Genomic DNA, 21,581 nt, shown 5'->3' on the forward strand with positions numbered 1-21,581 from the left:
TTTTGTAATTACTTTTTCACAATGTTGGTTTGGATGTTTTTTTTCCCTTTAGAAAATGAAATCATCAATTAAAAACTGCATATTGTGTGCACTCAGTAATCTTATAAGATTACTTTTATGTCCATCCATCTTCATCCGCTTTATCCGGGGCCGGGTCGCGGGGGCAGCAGCCTAAGCAGAGAAGCCCAGACCTCCCGCTCCCCAGCCACCTCCTCCAGCTTATCCGGGGGAACACCAAGGCGTTCCCAGGCCAGCCGAGAGATATAATCTCTCCAGCGTGTCCTGGGTCTGCCCCGGGGCCTCCTCCCGGTGGGACATGCCCGGAACACCTCACCCAGGAGGCGCCCAGGAGGCATCCTTGTCAGATGCCCGAACCACCTCAGCTGGCTCCTTTCGATGTGGAGCAGCAGCGGCTCTACTCTGAGCCCTTCCCGGATGGCCGAACTTCTCACCCTATCTCTAAGGGAGAGGCCAGCCACCCTTCGGAGGAAGCTCATTTCCGCCGCTTGTATCTGCGATCTGGTTCTTTTGGTCATTACCCACAGATCGTGGCCATAGGTGAGGGTAGGGACGTAGATCGACTGGTAAATTGAGAGCTTCGCTTTTACACTCAGCTTACTCTTCACCACGACTGACTGGTGCAGCGTCTGCATTACTGCAGCTGCAGCACCAATCCGTCTGTCGATCTCCGGCTCCCTTCTCCCATCACTCACGAACAAGACCCCGAGATACTTGAACTCCTCCACTTGGGGCAGGAACTCATCCCCGACCCGGAGTGGGCACTCCACCCTTTTCCGGCTGAGAACCATGGCCTCAGATTTGGACGTGCTGAGCCTCATTCCCGCTGCTTCACACTCGGCTGCGAACCGTTCCAGTGCGAGCTGGAGGCCCTCACCCGATGAAGCCAACAGAACCACATCATCCGCAAAAATCAGAGATGAGATTCTGAGGCCACCAAAGCGAAAGCCCTCCGCCACTTGGCTGCACCTAGAAATCCTGTCCATAAAAATTATGAACAGAATTGGTGACAAAGGGCAGCCCTGGCGAAGCCCATCACCCACCGAGAGCGAGTCTGGCTTATTGCTGGCAATGTGAACCAAGCTCTTGCAATGGTTGTATAGGGTATACCTCTCCGTGAATCACTACCTTATCGTGGTGGAGGGGTTTGTGTGTCCCAGGGATCCCAGGGGCTATGTTGACCGGGGGCTTTAGCCCCCTGTAGGGTCTCCCATGGCAAATTGGTCCTGGGTGAGTGACCAGACAAAGAGCGATTCAGAAAACCCTTATGAGGAAAACATTGAGGGAACAGTTTACCCTGCCTGGGATAGGGTTAGCGGGGCCCCGCCCTGGAGCCAGGCTTGGGGAGGGTGCCCGAGGGTGAGCGTCTGGCACAGCCCGAAAAGGGGACATGGGCCCATCCTCCCGCAGGCCCACCACCCGCAGGAGGTGCTGTAGGGGTCGGGTGCATTGTGTGCTGGGCGGCGGCCAGGAGCGGAGGCCCTGGCGGACTGATCCCAGGCTACCAAGACTGGCATCTTATTTTATGTCTCTAACAAAAAAAAGAAAGAACAAAAAAGTGTTTGAGTTAAAGTTACATAGCTTTGATAGACTTTAGAGCAAATCTTAATTATTGTCTATAATTATTATCTTAATAATAATTTTTGGCTCAAACGTAAAACTAAATTAAAAAAATGGTTATCAGTATTCCCCTTACCTAAATCAGCCAGAAAGTGCTCAAATGAGCTGATGTTGACCCTTGTTGATGAAGATTTTGACTGAAACCAAAGAGAGAATAAATTAAATAATGAGTGAGGCTACCTAACTTACTTTACTTTTATATTCAATTCAATTCAAATTCTTCCATCCATCTTCTTCGGGGCCGGATCACAGGGGCAGCAGCCTAAGCAGAGAAGCCCAGACCTTCCTCTCCCCAGCCACCTCCTCCAGCTTATCCGGGGGAACACCAAGGCATTCCCAGGCCAGCCGAGAGATATAATCTCTCCAGCGTGTCCTGGGTCTGCCCCAGGGCCTCCTCCTGGTGGGACATGCCCGGAACGCCTCACCCAGGGAGGCATCCTAGTCAGATGCCCGAGCAACCTCAACTGGCTAGTTGAGGTTGCTCGGGCATCTGACTAGGATGCCTCCCTTTACAGTTTTGATGTGGAGGAGCAGCGGCTCTACTCTGAGCCCCTTAATTCAATTCAATTCAATTCAATTTTATTTATACAGCACCAAATTACAACAGCAGACATCTCAAGGTGCTTTATGTTGTAAGGAAGACCCTACAATTCATATGTTTGTTTTAAAGATTTTTTGTGTATTTTATCTTTCAAAATCAGCGTTACTGTTAATTCCATTATATGCACAACACAACACTTAACTAAAAACTACAGTGTGATGAAAATGGCTGACATTCAAGGACATTTGGGTGTGTCAAAAATAATTATTTACTACAGCACGGGATGCAGTATCCCAGTTTCAACTGTAGAATTGCACAGATTTCATGCCAGTAATTTAGAGTAAAATATAAACAAACTATCAAATTATTATTTGCTCATACTAAGACTGAAAATATTTGAAAAGGTACATTTCAGAAAGAATTTCAGTGGTCATATGACCATTTCTTCTGTACCGGCTTACCTTCATTGGCTTCCTGTTAAATCCAGAATTGAATTCAAAATCCTGCTCCTCACATACAAGGTCTAAAATAATCAGGCCCCATCTTATCTTAATGACCTTGTAGTACCATATCACCCTATTAGAGCACTTCGCTCTCACACTGCAGGCCTACTTGTTGTTCCTAGAGTATTTAAAAGTAGAATGGGAGGCAGAGCCTTCGGTTTTCAGGCCCCTCTTCTGTGGAACCAGCTTCCAGTTTGGATTCGGGAGACAGACACTATCTCTACTTTCAAGATTAGGCTTCAAACTTTCCTGTTTGCTAAAGCATATAGTTAGGGCTGGACCAGGTGACCCTGAATCCTCCCTTAGTTATGCTGCAATAGACGTAGGCTGCCGGGGATTCCCATGATGCATTGAGTTTTTCCTTTCCAGTCACCTTTCTCACTCACTATGTGTTGATAGACCTCTCTGCATTGAATCATATCTGTTATTAACCTCTGTCTCTCTTCCACAGCATGTCTTTTATCCTGTCTTCCTTCTCTCACCCCAACCGGTCGCAACAGATGGCCCCGCCCCTCCCTGAGCCTGGTTCTGCCGGAGGTTTCTTCCTGTTAAAAGGGAGTTTTTGAGTGCTTGCTCATAGGGGGTCATGTGATTGTTGGGTTTTTCTCTGTATGTATTATTGTATGATCTACTGTACAATATAAAGCACCTTGAGGCGACTGTTGTTGTGATTTGGCGCTATATAAATAAAATTGAATTGAAAAATTGAACCAATGTGATATTAATACCTATCAAAATTAATTATACTATATGAAAGGTCTCCTTTTAACCTACATGTTGGTACCAGACTAATGACAGTTATGCAGAGTCTGGTGTATAGTGGTGTACCTATTTGAAACTACCAAGTGTTCCTTGAAAAACAAGTTTTAACTTCCTGGTTAAGCAAAGGTTTAATGAATACATACAAGTGTTAAATTTGTGATTCTTTTTACTCATGGTACATGAAAATACATCTTCTCTGTCTGAAAAAGTTAACATACGCTTTGATTACATGTTAAAAGGGTGTTTTGTGGTTTTCAGTTTGATTGAACGGTGTGACCTGGCGCTGCTGCCATGAGGGATTTTCATCTCAAACGGATTTCCCCCTGCCTCGAGCAGCCAACAAAATAACAGCAAACGCGGGTGTGAAAACAACATGGGGAATTACAGTTTTACAGTTTAAGGTTTCACACGATGACTAAAGCCAATCACAAGTCAAATCCCTTGTTCCTCGGTGGCTGTAACATTGCTTTTGCAGTTTACTCTGACCTTGTCATAGACCCCTTAAATACTGAAGCTGCATCATTGCTCTCTCATCATGCTGTTTCAGGAAGAATGTTACACTTTGGTTGTAAGTGTAAGGTTGATGATGATAAGGAGTGAGAATGATCCCGCTTGAAAAAAGATTAGCATAATGAAGCACAAAATAAGCACCAAAGGTAAATGTATTCCCACCTTAATACACTGAGTCCTAAAAATGAAATTCTAAAGAAGATAAACGGCTTTTTTAGTTATATGTTTGGGGAAACACATTCTATCATCAACACGAGGTGTTAGAACTCAACATACTGACAAAGTACAAATACTTCATCATTGTACTTATTGTGTATCCATCACTGGGCTTTACAAAGTGATGAAAAAGGCCAAACATATTGTTTATGCACACAAATATACTTACTATTACTACTACTATTTCAAACTGTACAGCATTTGTGATGCAGATTTCCAGTTGTTCTCAGGGAACTTCAGCATCTAGCTACCTCAACAGAAAAAAAAGAAAAGAAAAGAATTAATGACTTTTTAATTGTCCGGTAATTTTAAAATGCAACTGTCAAATGTCTTAAAAAATATCAGCAAACACACACAGTTATTAGGCAAGTGCAGTTTATCACACAATGTGTTGCTGCTTTATTTCCCAAGGAGAGAAAAGAGATAACTTCACTTTTAGAACGACTGGACAGGAGGGAGAAGAGAGATTATCAGTGACATTTGATAAACCTGAAATAAAAAGCTTACATGTAATGCCCTATTGTTTTTTTGTTTTTTTTTAATCAACTATCGAATCTCTATATGATGAGAAATTATGTTTTTTCACATTGTGAAATGTCCTGCAAAAAAGACTAAACAGGTTTGCAGTAAAGCGCCGTGTCCGACTGGTGCACAGTGACTGGTCAGAGTTAGGTTACATCAAATGTAGCACATGTTCTTACAAAGAACAACTTTATTCTTTCTCATTTTAATACTACTGTTTAAGTAATGAAAGCCTGTACATTTGCCACATCTGACCAGCAGACAGATGTGTATGGCTTTCATCCTGAACACTCGAGTTCAACTTGTAGGTAGAATGTTTTTTAAAGTTAGGATACAACAGCAAGGGTAAATGACCTGTATTTGTATAGCGCTTTACTTAGTCCCTATGGACCCCAAAGTGCTTTACGCTACATTCAGTCATCCACACATTCACACACTGGTGATGGCAGCTACATTGTAGCCACAGCTGCCCTGGGGCGCACTGACAGAGGCGAGGCTGCGGGACACTGGTGCCCACGGGCCCTCTGACCACCACCAGTAGGCAACGGGTGAAGTGTCTTACCCAAGGACACAACGACGGAGACTGTCTGAGCCGGGGCTCGAGCCGGCAACCTTCCGATTACAAGGCGAACTCCCAACTCTTGAGCCACGAGCGCCCCAATGGACTTAGACGGTATCAAGTACCAGTCTGGTACCAATGTTTTCACTGTGAGGAAACAATTTTGAATCATTCTTTTATGTGTGGTGCAAGACCAGGTCTGAATTAATTGTCATATCATAGATCCAAGAATAAAAACTAACTGAATTGATTCATTTACTTATTTAAGTAAACCATAAGTGTCATAAACCTGGCAGCTTTGCCCAAGGGATGGACTCAAACGCAAACTCATCGGTGAACTATTTACAGAGATTTTATTCAACTGGGAAACTAAACACACACGGAAGGAAGGAGGGTTAGGGGAAGGAAATAACTGATGTGACAAGACGGCGACTGGCACTGGATTTGAGGAGAGGAGTGTGGCGACAAGGAACGAAGGAACAAGGGAGGGTCTGCAAGGAGATGGAGAAACTGTTATTGTCACGTGGTAGGAGCTGACTGAAGGGAGTTTGCTGGTGAGTTTTGCTGTCCTTACCTTGCAGGTCCAGTTTTAGAGAGTCCTGAGGAGGGGAGGTCCGTGGGAGTCAGCTCACAGCCAGCGAATGTGAGGTGTAGTGGCAGGCCGGAGGGCAGGCAACCAGGTAGGATCACCAGGGCTGAGGAAAGTAAGTTCAATCCTGATAGTTCAGTTTATGGAAACTTCAGCCTCTGCACACAGCGAGAAAAGGGTTACTCAAGGAAAAGGCAATTAGTTTAGTTACATGAAAGAGTGGCCTAGTTAACCAGTGGATGGCACACAATGGACTGGCAAGGCATGGCAGACTGCCCTGCTGCTGATTCCATGTACACAAGGCCCAGGTGAGGTGTAGGAGGCTCCACCCAAAAAGGGTGGACAGGATATCGACAGCCACAGATTGCAAACACCCCGGACACTCCCACTGACCATGACAATAAGTGGCAATAGGACCTTATGTAGATTTTAAAAAGCAAATTGATTTCACCTCAGTGTCAGACTCTGGACTGCACACCGCTGTCCTCTGGATTCACCAGGTTCCTCATTCTCTGCTTTCAGCATAACATGAATGTCCTCACACATGCAGCTTACATTTAGAGAGGAGCAAAGAGAGTGAAAGAATATTGATGGTGTTGACGATAACATATGATGACACTGTAAGTGCAGTAAAAGCTTCTCAACAAATGTTAAATTGCATAATGAGAGTGAGGCATAGAGAGGGAGGCTGGCAGAGAAAGCGCCACTCTGGGGAATTTGAATCATGTAAACTCTTGACCACAGTTTGTGGTTAGGTCAGAAACTATTGGAAAACATACAAAAGTAAAACTGTTGACATCACAGCAGTGCTAGCAACTGCTGCATCGCTGCTGATGTGTGTGTAGAAAGAAAACAACATATAACTGATTTACACAGGTTGACCCACAGATGAGTTTGTTATCACAATGACCTGCTAACTGGCTAGCATGAAGAATCATGAAGAATTATTTGATTTCAGAGTCAGATCTTCCACTCGGTCTTGTGCAAAAGCTCCTCTTGAGGCTTCAGATCTGGCCATCACAAATGAATGTGTAATGTGATGGTGCATAGGTGTTTCTTTCATGCTTTCATCCTATTAACTTATTGAGTGAGCCTACCCTGGATAAATGTAAAACTTCAAATGGCCATTACGGCCAATGTATTACCCAGCATGACCTTAACCTCCTAGGACCTGGCGTCCACATATGGGGATGTCACATTTTGGGTTGTCTAGACCACAATACTGCCATACATGCCATGAAAGAGTTGGGACTGAGCCTATACAGCTGAGGATAGTCACTTCACCAATGCACTGTATTAAGGGACTGTTGTCCATGCAAGTTCAAGTTCATAATGGATTATCTGGAGGAAGCTGCTTTAGAGTTTGAATGTTAAATTGTGGACGTCATCAGAATGGTGAGCTGCTGGGTTGTAAAATGACAAAACCATAATCTTTATGCAATTTTTTATGTAGCAAATGGATGGTTCTTATATAGTGCTTTTCTACTCTGTCTGAGCACTTAAAGCATACATTCACACAAACACTTTCTATCTAACCTAATGTTTAACACAGATTAGAGACTGCTTCAAGAATGAACAAGTCAGATTACACACAGACTGAGACATAAATTAGCACAGTTGTAGCGTCTTGATTTACAACTAATTCTGCTGCTGTTTCGCTCAATGCATGGTGTCAAAAGGTTACTGGGAGCTTTTGGGTCTTATTGGTATGCTCACAGTTCTCTACAATCAGATATTATTACCATGAAACCTTGGGAGGCAAGATCACAAGAGATGAGACAGTTTGGTAGACAGCATTATTATTGTGGCAGTCACATTAATGAACATTGCTGAATGCAAAGGCAATTAATTACTGCTTGCATCATCACCCTGGAAAAAGTGTTTAATTATTTTTTGATGCACTCTGTTGCACTCAGTGAGCCTTGTGGAGTGTGCTCAGGCTGCAAAATGGATCCTGGCAGGGAACCAGCTAAACTGTGGTTTCACTGCCTAATGGCTATTGTACTGGCAGTGCAGATGGCGTTTCTTGACAGAGGAGATGCACTGAGGACTGCTATAGCAGAGGTGACACCTCTTCTTTTTAAAGTTGTTGTTTTTTCATGTTAATGATGTATATCTACACAGCAGTTCAATGTCAAGCCACAAGAAAATGGTATACTGTCTACACTGCTGAAAGTGAAAGAAAAAAGTCCTTCAGATAATAAAGTATAATAAAGTATAATAAAGTACAGTGGATTTTATGCAGAATAGGGTCATTCATCCGAGTCCCCTTTATTATCCAGAGGATACAAAATTACAGCCTGTGAAATGCTTTATTTATTGCTTTAATTGTTGTGGTATTGTGTCTGCGTATTTTATTCTGTTTCAATTCTTGCGTGCAGGACTTTTTAAAGTCCTACGGATATATGCAAGGGCACAGTGCTCCCAACTACTGTGCACATTTTTGTGTTGTTGGTTTTTTTTTGGCTTTTTCACTCCCTCGTCCTGTAATGCAACTGAGATTGCAAGACCACCAACTGCTCTGTGAGTTAAAGTCGGGAACAGCAAGTGACGTAGGCGGCACAGGGGGAGGAAACAAAAGCCGGATGCAGAGCTGGCTATCGAGTCCGGTTGTGCAAACAACAATACAAAACCCTGCTCCCATCCATCTTGCTCACCAACGCCAGAGCCCTTGCAAAAAAAAAAAGAAAATAAAGAAAAAAACAGTGGAGCTACAATCAGAGATTTACTACAAATGTCTAGTCCGGGAGTTTTGTCTACCAATTGTAGACATGCCTCGGTGGAGTTACCGGGCCAGGATGCATCACTATTTTCCTCCTCTGACACGTGAACTAAAATCAGCTGAATGAGTGCAAGAACTGAAAAGCGGGATCGATAGGCAGGCAGACTAACAATTTAAGGAATTAGACTACTGGAAGCCGGTTTTCTACAAGAACCAGTTCTCGATTATCATCCCTACCAGTGGTCGATGTCATTCTCACACCTGCAGCCAATTTGGAATCACCAATTAACCCTGGGAACGGGGAAAACATGCTGGTTCCACACTGCACCACTGTGCTGCCCCCAGTGGCCCATTTAGGATTTAAAATGTGGTGTTTTTTGTTGGGTTTTTGGGGAATATACAGGGTGGGCCATTTATATGGATACACCGTAACAACATGGGAATGGTTGGTGATATTAAAGTCCTGTTTGTTGCACATTAGTATATGTGAGGGGGCAAACTCCTCAAGATGGGTGGTGACCATGGTGGCCATTTAGAAGTCGGCCATCTTGGATACAACTTTTGTTTTTCAATAGGAAGAGGGCCATGTGACACATCAAACTTATTGGTAATGTCACAAGAAAAACAATGGTGTGCTTGGTTTCAACGTAACTTTATTCTTTCATGAGTTATTTAGAAGTTTCTCTTTGTTCACAGCCATTGACATGTCGAAGAGGTTAACACGTGAGGAGCGGATTGAAATTGTGTTGATATCTGATGAACGCAGTAACCGGGTCACTGCAGCAGATTTCAATGCAAGACACCCTACGAGACCACCCATCTCCCATGCTACAGTTAGCAAACTGCTTGCTAAGTTTCGTGAAACTGGTTCAGTGTTGGATTTGCCGAAATGTGGACGCAAGAAAACTGTCACTAATGAAGAAACATCAGTGGCTGTCCTAGCTTCATTCAACAAGAGCCCACAGCGTAGCACTCGCCGCATATCACTGGAGAGTGGCATTAGTCGAACATGCCTTTGGAGGATATTAGCAACTCACAAATGGCACCCTTACAAACTCCAGCTGCTGCAGCATCACGTTCACGTAGTTCACGCAGAAGAATTTGCAGAATGGGCAAAACAAAAATTGGAACAGGACCCTCAGTTCACACAGAAGATTTTGTTCAGTGATGAGGCAAACTTTATGTGAATTGTGAAGTTAACAAACAAAACCACCGCTATTGGTCTGACACTAACCCACATTGGATGGATCCCTCCAAGACTGTTGGACCAACAAAAGTGATGGTTTGGTGTGGTATATGGGGTACAACGATAGTGGGTCCATTCTTCATCAATGGAAACCGCAAGGCCTCTGGATATTTGAAATTAGGTCCAAGCATTCCTAGATGAACAGTTTCCTGGAAAGTGGATTGGTCGTCATGGGCCAGTTGAATGGCCCCCAAGGTCTCCCGATCTGACCCCCTTAGACTTTTATCTTTGGGGTCATCTGAAGGCAATTGTCTATGGTGTGAAGATACGAGATGTGCAGCACCTGAAACTACGGATACTGGATGCCTGTGCTGGCATTTCTCCTGCGGTGTTGCTATCAGTGTGTGAAGAGTGGGAGAAGAGGGTTGCATTGACAATCCAACACAATGGTCAGAAACTTGTAAATAACTCATGAAAGAATAAAGTTATGTTGAAACCAAGCACACCATTGTTTTTCTTGTGACATTACCAATAAGTTTGATGTGTCACATGGCCCTCTTCCTATTGAAAAACAAAAGTTGTATCCAAGATGGCCGACTTCTAAATGGCCACCATGGTCACCACCCATCTTGAGGAGTTTGCCCCCTCACATATACTAATGTGCCACAAAACAGGACTTTAATATCACCAACCATTCCCATGTTATTACCATGTATCCATATAAATGGCCCACTCTGTATATATCCACAGACACACCAGCAAGCGGTTGGCTATAACATTTTAAGCACTGTTGGTCTTTTTCTGGTGATTAACATACTGCAGATTTAGACTTTTGATGAAACAACTGTTACTCTTGTTTTAATTTAGTAAGAAATGATGCAAAACCATGTAAAGGGAAACACAAGGACTGAAAAAGATTACTAAGATCGTGTGCTTTGTGTTAAACCCTTTGAATCTTGTGTGGTGTTATGATTAGTTTGCTCATAACCCAACAATAAATTTGATCAAATATTCTATATCAAAGCAGAGGGTTACAAATGCAGATTTCCACATGACCGTTTGGAAGAGGCTTCCCTGTTCTCACAGCAGGGCTCCCAGATTTTTATCTGGAAAGAATTTCTTAGATCTTATTTTATGAAATATATTTTCTATTACATGGTTCCAAATTATTTTCCTGGAGGAGTTTTACAGCACAGTTAATGAACTGTCACGCTATGAACTGAAAATGGAATGAGTGGAACTTTTTTTCCCTTGTTTTAATTAAATTTAAATTAAGTAATTTCCTAAACAATGACTTAAAAAGCTCAATAAAATAGGCAGCCAAAAAGACAGCAGCAAACTATAACCCACTATCATTTATCAGAGCTTACTCCACATTATACTCTACTTTGTTGCTGTTATTACACTAAACATCAAATGTTTTGAAACTTGAACTTTGTTCTGAAACTCTTATCAAGTGAACTAACTGTGAGCTGCATTAGAAACTTTGCCCCCCAAAAAGCAGATGTCGAGTTTCTTCTCTGTTCACTCGGTGATACAGCGAACTTCTCAGCCATAGCTGGAAATCAGATAACATTGTGTGCTCTCTCTGCTTAGATGACTTTGGCATGACAGACAGCAGAATCCTTGAGTGGTAACTAGTTGTTGCTTCACACTGGGGAGAGTGGTGGAGTACAGCCGACCACTGCATTGACTTTGCTGCTGTATACTCACTCACAACTTAAAAAAAGAAGCAATTTTCTGACGGTTCAAACTATTTGAAATTGAACCGGCGATGCATCCCAGACACAAGATGTTTATTTCATGTCCGGACCTTCATTTCCTCAAAAACGCCACACAACCCAAACAAAAAAAATCATTATTTTTATACCATTAATGTATTTTTTTAAATAAATAAGTGTCATTGATTTTTGCACATTTTGTTTCATTAAGAAATCAGAGCTTAGCGTGTAGTAAGTTGATACTGTGTACTTTGTATACATTTTCTATTTTTACACATAATTCTGCCTCACTCTGCTTCTGTACTGATTTAAGTAGCCTTTGAGTCAGCAAAACATAGATCAAGAGGTGCTGTACATCACAGCGCACAGTGATAAAAGTGCCGTCAGTATATTGAGGCTACTTAACAGAATTTCTTTTTACAAACCTTTTTGCAAATTGCACTCTAATAATATACTTAGGTGGTGGATGTATTAAAAAAAAAATCAAAATTACAAAATGTTTATTTATTTGAAATCAAAAACCAGTTTAATATATAACAGTGTTTTGTGCCTTATTAATAAAGGCATGGTTTGTATGTTTTATGTTTCTAACACAATAAATGGTTACAGAATTGCTTGTAATCTTTTCCATTCACACTTTCCTTTAAGACACTCAAACCTTTAGAAAAATCGACATACCTGCCTTAATTATTATTATTTTTACATTTAATATCCAAACACAGTAGCCCTGTTAGTAGCTGTAGCTCTTCATCATTATTTTGGTGTCATTTCAGACCTTACATGAGACAAAATCAAATTAATGTAAGAGTAACAATAGATATTCGAGTGCTTAATCGACACAAAGAGTGTTGGAACTTCCACACCAAACACCAACGTTTCCATGAGGAGCTTTGATAAAGACTAATGGAGTCTGAAAGTGGGGGACCTCGAATTCATGGTAAATCCAGTGGGTTCAGTTTTGTAATGATGATGTTAGCACATTGTGTTGCTTTAATAGAACACCTGTTATGAGCTTTTTTTTCTGACAGTAAACAAACGTGAATTATAATCTGTGTAGCATGCAGTCTCAACAGGGGTATACTAATGTATTGTCTCGCACACAGTGAGTAAACACACCAGCAAAGCAGATGGGAGTAGAAACATTTTAGCCAAAGCAACAAACAACCTGTATGTTGAAGTGCGGCTAATCAGGCTTCCCCATATACTACACTGCCAACAGAATCTTTACACTACATTTAGAAGAACCACAATAAAGCTTGGAAACAGAGTGTTTTCAATTTTACAGATGAATCTGAGCTTAGATGAATAAAATGATTCTGTTAGTACGTCTAATTTTACAGATACAATTATGTGACATAGTTTTACAGGATTGCAGAACATGTTGTGAAAACTAAGCAATCAAATGCAGCTAGCGTAACCACCTTTATAAAAGCTGATGTGTGACCAGTTTTGCAGATCTGTAGCATTTAGAAAGCCACAATCTTCCCAGGATTGGACATTTCAGCAAATTCAACTTAAGAGCAGTCTGTGCGATGTTTAGAGAAACTAAACTAAAAGACACAGCAGCTTTACAGAGATCGGAGAGTGAAAAAGTATGGCTTGTTTGGAAAGGTTGCCAGAAGAAAACTTCTTCACTCTAAGAAAACCATGGGAGCATGCCTTAGATTTGCAAAGTTCCAGCAAGCCACAAGCGATCTAATACAATGTTCTTTTTTCAGACAAGATCAAAACGGAGATGTCTGGCCCTGATGCACAATGCTAGTATTGGCAAAAACCAAACACAGGATAGCACAAACACCTCATAACAACTGCAAAGCACAGTGGTGGAGAGGTGAGGATTTGAGTGTGTTTTGGAGCCAAAGAGCCTGGACATCTTGTAGTCACTGAGTTAAATGTGAATTCTTTTGTACACCAAATATTTCTAAAGCCAAATGTGAGGCCATCTGTCCAATAGCCAAAGGCAGGCTGTAATTGGGTCATGTAACAGGACAATGATCCAAAGCACCGGAGCAAATCTACAAGAGACTGGGAATAAAAGGAAATGAATAAAAGGAAAATGGGCTAGTCAAAGGCCAGACCTCAACCTAATGATTACCTGCAAACCTGAATAAACTGAGGCAATACTGTTAAGAAGAATGAGCCAAAATACCTCCACAAGATGTGACAGACTGATAATGTCAAACAGAAAAAATATTAATTACTGCTGGTAAAGGCAGTGCCACAAGGTACTGAACCACGAGCTGTACTTAACATACCTGTATCTGTTTATTTGTTTTGGTCTGCTGTCACATCAGAATGACGTGGTCAGACAAACCTCTAAAAAATAAGTCTAAAAAACTTACCCAGCTTTTTACAGTGAATTACCGTGAAGGATTTTGCCCTGTGACCTCTTACAGATGATCCATTAAAAACAGCACTGAGTTTAAACATCAGCAATCTCTTATCACCGCTAATTATAAAAACATTTAACATTAATGAATAATTGTATCAATGATTTGTGACAAAGGCTCAAAATCAGCACAGGATAAAATAACGTACAAAGCTGGATGAGTAATAGGGAGCCCCGCAGGGGACATGGGAGAAAAAAAAAAATTAAGACAGACTTTTGCGAGATCTCGCAAAACAAACTCGGGATCTCGCAAAAAGTTTTGCGAGATCTCGCAAAAGTTTTAGCCGCATTCTTTGGACGCCGGCTCGAAGCCGACCGGGAGGTCGAGGCACGATGTGCCGGGAAAGCGGTGTTCCTCCCGGCTGTAGTAGGTCTCGACCTCCCGTTAGCTCGAAGCTAACGGGAGGTCGAAGGCTTGAAGAATGCGGCTAAAACTTTTGCGAGATCTCGCAAAAGTTTGTGAGATCCCGAGTTAGTTTTGCGAGATCTCGCAAAACTTTTGTGAGATCTCGCAAAAGTCCGCCTTAATTTTTTTTTCTCCCATGTCCCCTGTGGGGCTTCCGTAGAGTAATACCTGATTTCATAACATTTTTCTGAGGGATAACTCAACTAATCTCCAGTGATTGTAGATATTATCTGAGGATATTTATTAAAAATATCTTTTTGGCTTTGTATGTGAGTTCTGTAGCTAAGGAAATCGTTTCTGGCCTTTAGCTGGACTTGGTAATATCTTTATTGTGTGCTATATCGTTTGCTTTATTTTTGCTGCTTTCAGCTTTTTATAGTTTTTCTATAACCTTGCAATAATTAACTTTCTTGTGAGGTACTGTGAAATGCAATTTAAAATATGAAGGACCCTTCATCTTCTGCCCTCAGCTGAACGTCTCTATCCAGCTTATGCAGTGAGCTAAACATTAAATGGCTTCAGTAAACACTCAGGAGACCGCGTGGCATTCTTCAGAGCTTTACTGATCCTTATTTTCCTTTTTTTTTGTAAAACTGTAATAACAGAAACAGAATACAGTGTATTCACTCTCCATACAAATACACAAAGATTACATTAACTATTGTTGACTTATGTAAACAGTCACTACACAATCAAGAGATACAGAGATGGTAAGAGATACAGCTAACACCACATGCTGGTATGCTTCATGTTAGCAGGCTAAACAAAGGGCTAACAGCTAGCTTGTGCTAGTAATGTAACAAACTCGCTAAACACACAAGAAGCTCATTACTTTGCTGAACAAGGTACTAATAAGTGGGAACAATAAACCGTTTTGCCACACTTACAGATTATGCCTTTTCAAGGGCGTCAGATGCAGGAATTTACAGAGACACAGCCAAATGGACCTTCCCTGTCGAGCGCTGGGAGAAAACCACTGCTTGCGCTCTAACATGGTGCTACCCTGTCAACCCACTAGATGGCAGGCTTTGCCCAGACAAGATCAGGAATAAACATATTTTCTGACATGTTGCAACAGTTAATTACAGAACGAATGATTATGACCCGCCATATAACAAACTTATAAAAAACATACCTTAGAAATAACAGGAGGGACAGAATACTCCCCGCCTGACGTCTGCAGGACGTCACACCCACTAAAGCTGAATCCCACTATTACAAAGGATATTAAGGGTCTTTCAGACTTAGCTCTTAGGTACCAACAAGACGACTTCACTGATGGGTCTCAGGTACACATTCGCCACTGCGGATGATCTTGACTTCGATCTTCCTTACTCTGCCATCTTGACTGGGGAAGGTCTTTGTGACTAGCCCTAGTGGCCAGTCAATCTGTTTTCTTGTCCCTCTTTGAGCAGGACCACATCTCCAATTTGTAGATTGGGCGTTGATGCCCTCCACTTGCGACGACCCTTGTAGCCCGCTGAGGTACTCCTCTCCTCCATCGATCCCCAGAAGACGTTGGCTAGGTATCTGTACACGTCTCCATTGCGCTCTAAACAGGTCCTGATCGTGGGAACTGACCTGGTGGTAACGGGGCGCACCAACCTTTTGTGTGAGTAGCATGGCAGGAGTGAGAATCTCAGGATGCTCTGAGTCAGCAGAAACTGTGGTAAGTGGCCTTGAGTTGACTATTGCAGTGACCTCCGACATGAATGTCACTAACACCTCATGTGTGAGCTTTGCATTTCCGTGCTGCAGCAGCATTACGTCAAGGATCCGCCGACTGACGCCAATCATGCGCTCCCAAGATCCAGCCATGTGCGATGCATAGGAGGGTTAAATTGCCACTCACAGCTTCTGTCTCCAAGATACGTGTTGATTTTGTCGTTATGACAACCCTTCTTGTCGATTTGGAGTTCTCTGCAAGCACTCACAAAGTTTGTGCCAGCAGTCGGATCTGAGTAGTTTAACAGCACCTCGCATGGCAAACGAAACGGCGCAGAGCAATTAATGAAAGATGAAGTGTCCATTGCTTCTATCACTTCGATATGTATGGCACGAGTGCTCATACACGCAAAGATCACTGCCCATCTCTTGGCCTCTGCTTGACCTCCTCGTGTCTTTCCTGACTGTAACAGGCCACGGACCAAACAACATCTAGGCCCACACACGTGAAAGGAGGGTCTGTACACATTCTGTCTTCTGGTAGATCTGACATGATCTGCTCTTGTTGCTTGCCCCTTAATCTGCGGCATATGACACAGTTGAAGATGACACTACTGACGGCTCTTTTCCCACCCACAAATCCAAAAACCTGCAGCTCTGATTGCACCTTCGTGAAGTGTCTGCCCTGATGACATACTTGTGCGTGAAAGTGTCTGATTATGAGCTGGGTTATGTGGTGTTTACTGGGAATGAGCATGGGGTGTGTCTCATCTGTTGACAGTTGAGCTCTTGCGAGCCGGCCACCGACCCTAAGAACTGCATCAGCGTCTATGTAAGGACTCAGCTTGCTAAGTGGACTTTGTGTGCGAATGGACTCACTCTGCTCCACGGCTTGATGTCATCCGCATACACCTCTTTTTGAACTGCACGAATGATGGTAACCTTGGCCTGCTGGAGCTGTTCTTCTGTAGCATAGTTGTTGCACTTGTGCCATCCACGACATGTGCTCTCTGTTTCGCCTTTAAACGACTTGGCAATGTGCAGCAGTCTGGCAATAGTTTCAGCAGACGACTCCAATTTGAGAATCTCTCGAACCTTGTGGTCCCGAGCTCTTTTTTTGACAGAAAGGTGGCACAGGATACGATATCTGGGCGCAGCTCAGTGTCGTTTTCAGGGCAAACAAGGTCAAAAGGTTCTTTCTGTATTTGTCGTTGGCCTGAATCTGTAAGGAAGGCAGGTCCGCTAAGCCATGTAGAGTGAGACAGATGCTCAGCGGGCAGTGCTCGTGTGGCATGGTCAGCTGGGTTTAGCTGTGTGGGTACGTAATGCCATTGGTGGGTCTGGGTAGAACGCCTAATGCGCTCCACACGGTTATGCACATACACATAAAAGCGTCTTTTTTCATTGAAAATATATCCAAGGACCACCTTCGAGTCGGTGTAGAAGTTCACCTCATCGATAGTAGTGTGAAGCTCCTGCTGGACCATTTCCGCCACTTCTACAGCCACAGCAGCACAAAGTTCCAGTCTTGGAATTGTGATGTCTGGTTTTGGAGCCAGCCTGGCCTTTCCAAGAAGAAACCCAACTTCACTGAGCCCATTGCCTGCTGTGAGTTTCAGGTAAGCGACGGCTCCAACAGCTTTTGTGGATGCATCACAAAAAACATGCATTTCTTTTCTCTGAGATTCAGATAGTGAGATGGATGTATACATGCGGGAGATCTTGAGCTGTTGTAAGTGCTTTAGGGAATCTTTCCATTGTTGCCACTTGTCCTGTTTCTCCCTCGGCAGCGGTGTATCCCATTCGCTAATGTCCATAGAAATCTCTCTCAGAATGGAGCGGCCTTCGATGCTGACTGGCACAGCGAAGCCAGTGGGTCATACAAACTGTTGATGACTGACAATACACCACGTTTGGTGAAAGGCCTGTCATTGATTTCAACTTGAAATGACAATTGGTCTGTCGACAGGTCCCAGCCTAACCCAAGGCTGCGTTGCATGAGTGGGGCGTGTTGTCCACGTTGGAGTTCCTGCGGGCCTGTGGCTAGATCTTCACTTGGGAAGGCACTGACGACTACAGGGCTGTTGGATGAGATCTTGTGAAGGCGGATGTTAGACTGAGCCAGCATCCTTTGTGTTCTGTGAAGGACGTCAATCGCCTGGGTCTCAGAGGGAAATGACTTTAGCCCATCATCTACATAAAAATGGCGCTCAATAAATTCCCTTACATCACTGCCATATTCTTTCTCTCCTTCCACAGCAGTCTTCTTGAGTCCATAGATGGCAACTGAGGGGGACGGGCAATTCCCAAAAACATGGACTGTCATGTGAAACTCGTCCACTTCTCCATCCAGATCGTGATCGCGGAACCACAGAAACGCAGATAATCACGATGGTCCTCTCTGACCGTGAAGTTGTGAAACATCTGCTCCACGTCAGCCATCACAGCATGTGGGTCACTTCGGAATCTGAGAAGCACGCCCACAAGGCTGTTATTGAGATCTGGGCCTTTACACAGTACTTGATTCAGAGACACATTTTCGAACTGGGCGCTTGAATCGAAGACTATTCTGATTTTTGCTGGCTTTTGGGGGTGGTAAACACCAAAGTGTGGGAGATACCAGCATTCTTGGTGGGGTTTGAGAGGGGGTGCCCTTTCTGCATGACCTTTGTCGAAGATCCTTTTCATAAACTCCACATAATGATCTTTCATCTCCTCTTTCTCTTTAATGTCTTCCGTAGGGACATGAGGCGGTTGAGAGCCTGCTCTCTGTTGTTGGGTAAGCGACGTCGGGGATGACGAAAGGGCAGGGGGGCGACCCAGTTATTTGCATCATCTTTAGCAAACTCTTTGTGCATAATGTTCAGAAACGTCTTATCTTCTGCAGAGAGTGCCATTTTCATCATCAGTAGTTTGTTGAAAGATGTGTTTGCCCAGTTCATCTTTGACCTGTGTGCTCTCAAAAAGGGGGCATTCTTCTGTGATCTTCACCTTTGTGTAGATTCTGTTGCCACAGGGAGAGAGAAAACTGGGGCGGCCATTATCCAGTATGTTAGTCTTGTAGGAGTTCACTGTGGGTCTGTGAGCTCCCGAGAGGCAAACATCCCCAACAATTACCCATCCAAGATCAAGCTTTTGGGCATAAGGTGCTTCATTGGGCCCATTTGCCTGGCGTCGAACCTTGTGAGCCTGAATTACATCACGGCCTAAGAGGAGGAGAATATCTGCCTCTGGATCAAGAGGGGGTATTTGTGCGGCTATGTGAGCTAGGTGATGATGAGCAGCTGCAGCTTTGGGGTGGGTATCTCACTCCTGTTATCAGGAATCTGATTACACTCTGTCAGTGTTGGTAGTGGTATGGACACTTTTCCGTCCACACCCTCAATGACAAAGCCGTGAGCTCTACGGCCTGTTTTGTTCGTTGTGCCAGAGCATGTTTTCATTGTGTATGGAAAGGCTTCACCATGTACATTAAACATGTCAAAAAAGGGAGAACGAGCCAGTGACACATTACTTTGGTCGTCTAAAATTGCATACATTTTCGTTTTCATTTGAGGGGCTGTGCTGTGATATACTTTCACCATGCAAATTTTAGAACAAGACCGTCCTTGTTGTCCCTGTCCACATACCTCAGTGCAGTTAGATGTAGTCACTGTGGAGCTCGGGATGTCTGGCTCCCCGCCGTGTGCCTCTGGTGTAGAATCAAAGCTCCCACTTGTCCAAGGGGGTGGCCCGGCATGCATGGCGGAGATGTGGGTATCGCTTTTGCACTCCAGACAACGAATATCAGCTTTACAGTCTTTGGCCCTGTGTTCTGTTGATGAGAGACACTTGTAACAGATCGAAGCCCTTTGAGCAGACTTTTCCGCTCATCCAGTGTTTTCATCCTAAACCCTCTACATTTTGCAAGTGAATGGGGCTTCATGTGTACTGGACACTGTTTGTCGGGATCAAGAGAGTGAGTGTTAGATTTGTTGCTGGGTGTGCCAACCTGTGTTTTGTTTGCTGTTAGCGGGGCTCTAAAATGTGATTGTCTCACCAGTGGCCTTTCTATCTTCATGTGCCCAGTGCTGTAATTTTGTAGGATGAAGCTGGGGTCAGTTTTCATTTCAGCATTGCTATTTACGAACTGGAACAAAGTAGGAGAAAGGCGGATAGTGCACTCTGTGTTCTTTCTTATACTTGGACCCCTGTTTGATCCATGACTCTTGCAGGGTATGTGGGAGTTTTTCCACAATTGGGTTTATGCCTCTTGGAGTGTCGAGAAAGCTGAGGCCTGGCAGATATCCTTCGTTTTTTGCTGCTTCAAGTTCCAGGAGGAGATCTGCAAGTTCCTGTAGAAGGTGATTGTCTCTCGGAGTAACTCTGGGAAAGCTCTCTAGGCGTTTGAACAGAGAAGCTTCAATAACTTCTGATGAGCCATAAATCCTGTCTAGCCTTTGCCATAAACGCTGAAGACCTGTTTCTGGATTGTTAACATGGACAGCCCTGATTCTCAGAGCATGCTGGAGAGACTCCCCACTAAGCCACTTAGTGAGCAGATCAAGTTCTTCACTGCTTTAGGTTTAAATCTTCAGTGGCATTGTGAAACGTAGATCTCCATGCTAGATAAGTCTCTGGCTTGTTATCAAACACTGTCAGTCCTGCTGTCAGTAGGTCACGACGTGAGAGGAGGGCAGCGAGGTCTGATACATCTGCTTGTCGTTGTGGTTTGGCTGCTCCAACATAGTTGGACCAATGGGGAGGTGGAAGTTTGGGCTGCCAAACGGGTGGAGAACTGGGGGGGTACCCACGCGCAGCTGCTGCTGATGTCCGGCCCTGTAGTGTGGGTGTTGTCTAAGTCACATTTTTGCTCTCTACTGTGTTTTGACTCACCTTCCATATGTGTTATTGTGGAAGTGGGTATCTACATACTCTTGAGTGCGGCTGACAGCCGCAGCTATTGTGGCAGGAATGTCTGGTGGCTTCACAGACTCTGCTTGGTCCAGAACTGCAGCCTCTAGGACCCTTGCAGCTGCAAGTGCTGCTTCTGCTTCTCCCTCCTGCTTCAGAGCATTTAGCGCTGCCTCCATCCGGGCCTTTTCGACCTCCATGTCTATTTGGCGTTTGGCATATTCTGCTCTTGCTCGAGCAGCTTCGGCTTCAGCTCGTGCTCGTGCTGCAGCAAGGCTTGCTGCTGAGCTGTTTGACCGGCGTGAAGCTGCTGAGCTGTTTGACCGGCGTGAAGCTGCTGATCTGCATTCCGACCTGACTTCCAGCTGTGAAAGCTGCGAGGTGTCCCCGTGGTTGGACATGATTGCTGTCGCTGGACTGGAGTGTCTCAGGATCCTGGCAGTGCACTTGATGCGTGGACAATCTTTTTACTCTTCTGCCCTCAGCTGAACGTCTCTATCCAGCTTATGCAGTGAGCTAAACATTAAATGGCTTCAGTAAACACTCAGGAGACCGCGTGGCATTCTTCAGAGCTTTACTGATCCTTATTTTCCTTTTTTTTTTGTAAAACTGTAATAACAGAAACAGAATACAGTGTATTCACTCTCCATACAAATACACAAGATTACATTAACTATTGTTGACTTATGTAAACAGTCACTACACAATCAAGAGATACAGAGATGGTAAGATACAGCTAACACCACCATGTCTGGTATG

At 43.8% G+C, this 21,581-nt stretch overlaps 1 long non-coding RNA gene across 1 annotated transcript in view; it reads left to right on the forward strand.

Moving 5' to 3' along the window:
- Positions 1-4,945: 4,945 nt before the first annotated feature.
- LOC120743445 overlaps positions 4,946-21,581 on the forward strand; it is a 20,319-nt gene continuing 3,683 nt past the window's right edge. Inside the window, exon 1 of the long non-coding RNA XR_005698199.1 lies at positions 4,946-5,108. This is a non-coding gene — a long non-coding RNA (uncharacterized LOC120743445). The remainder of the gene's footprint in view (positions 5,109-21,581) is intronic.

This window comes from Simochromis diagramma, unplaced genomic scaffold (genome assembly GCF_900408965.1).
Source record: "Simochromis diagramma unplaced genomic scaffold, fSimDia1.1 OVJJ01000715.1, whole genome shotgun sequence".
In the NCBI taxonomy this organism is placed as follows: Eukaryota; Metazoa; Chordata; class Actinopteri; order Cichliformes; family Cichlidae; genus Simochromis; species Simochromis diagramma.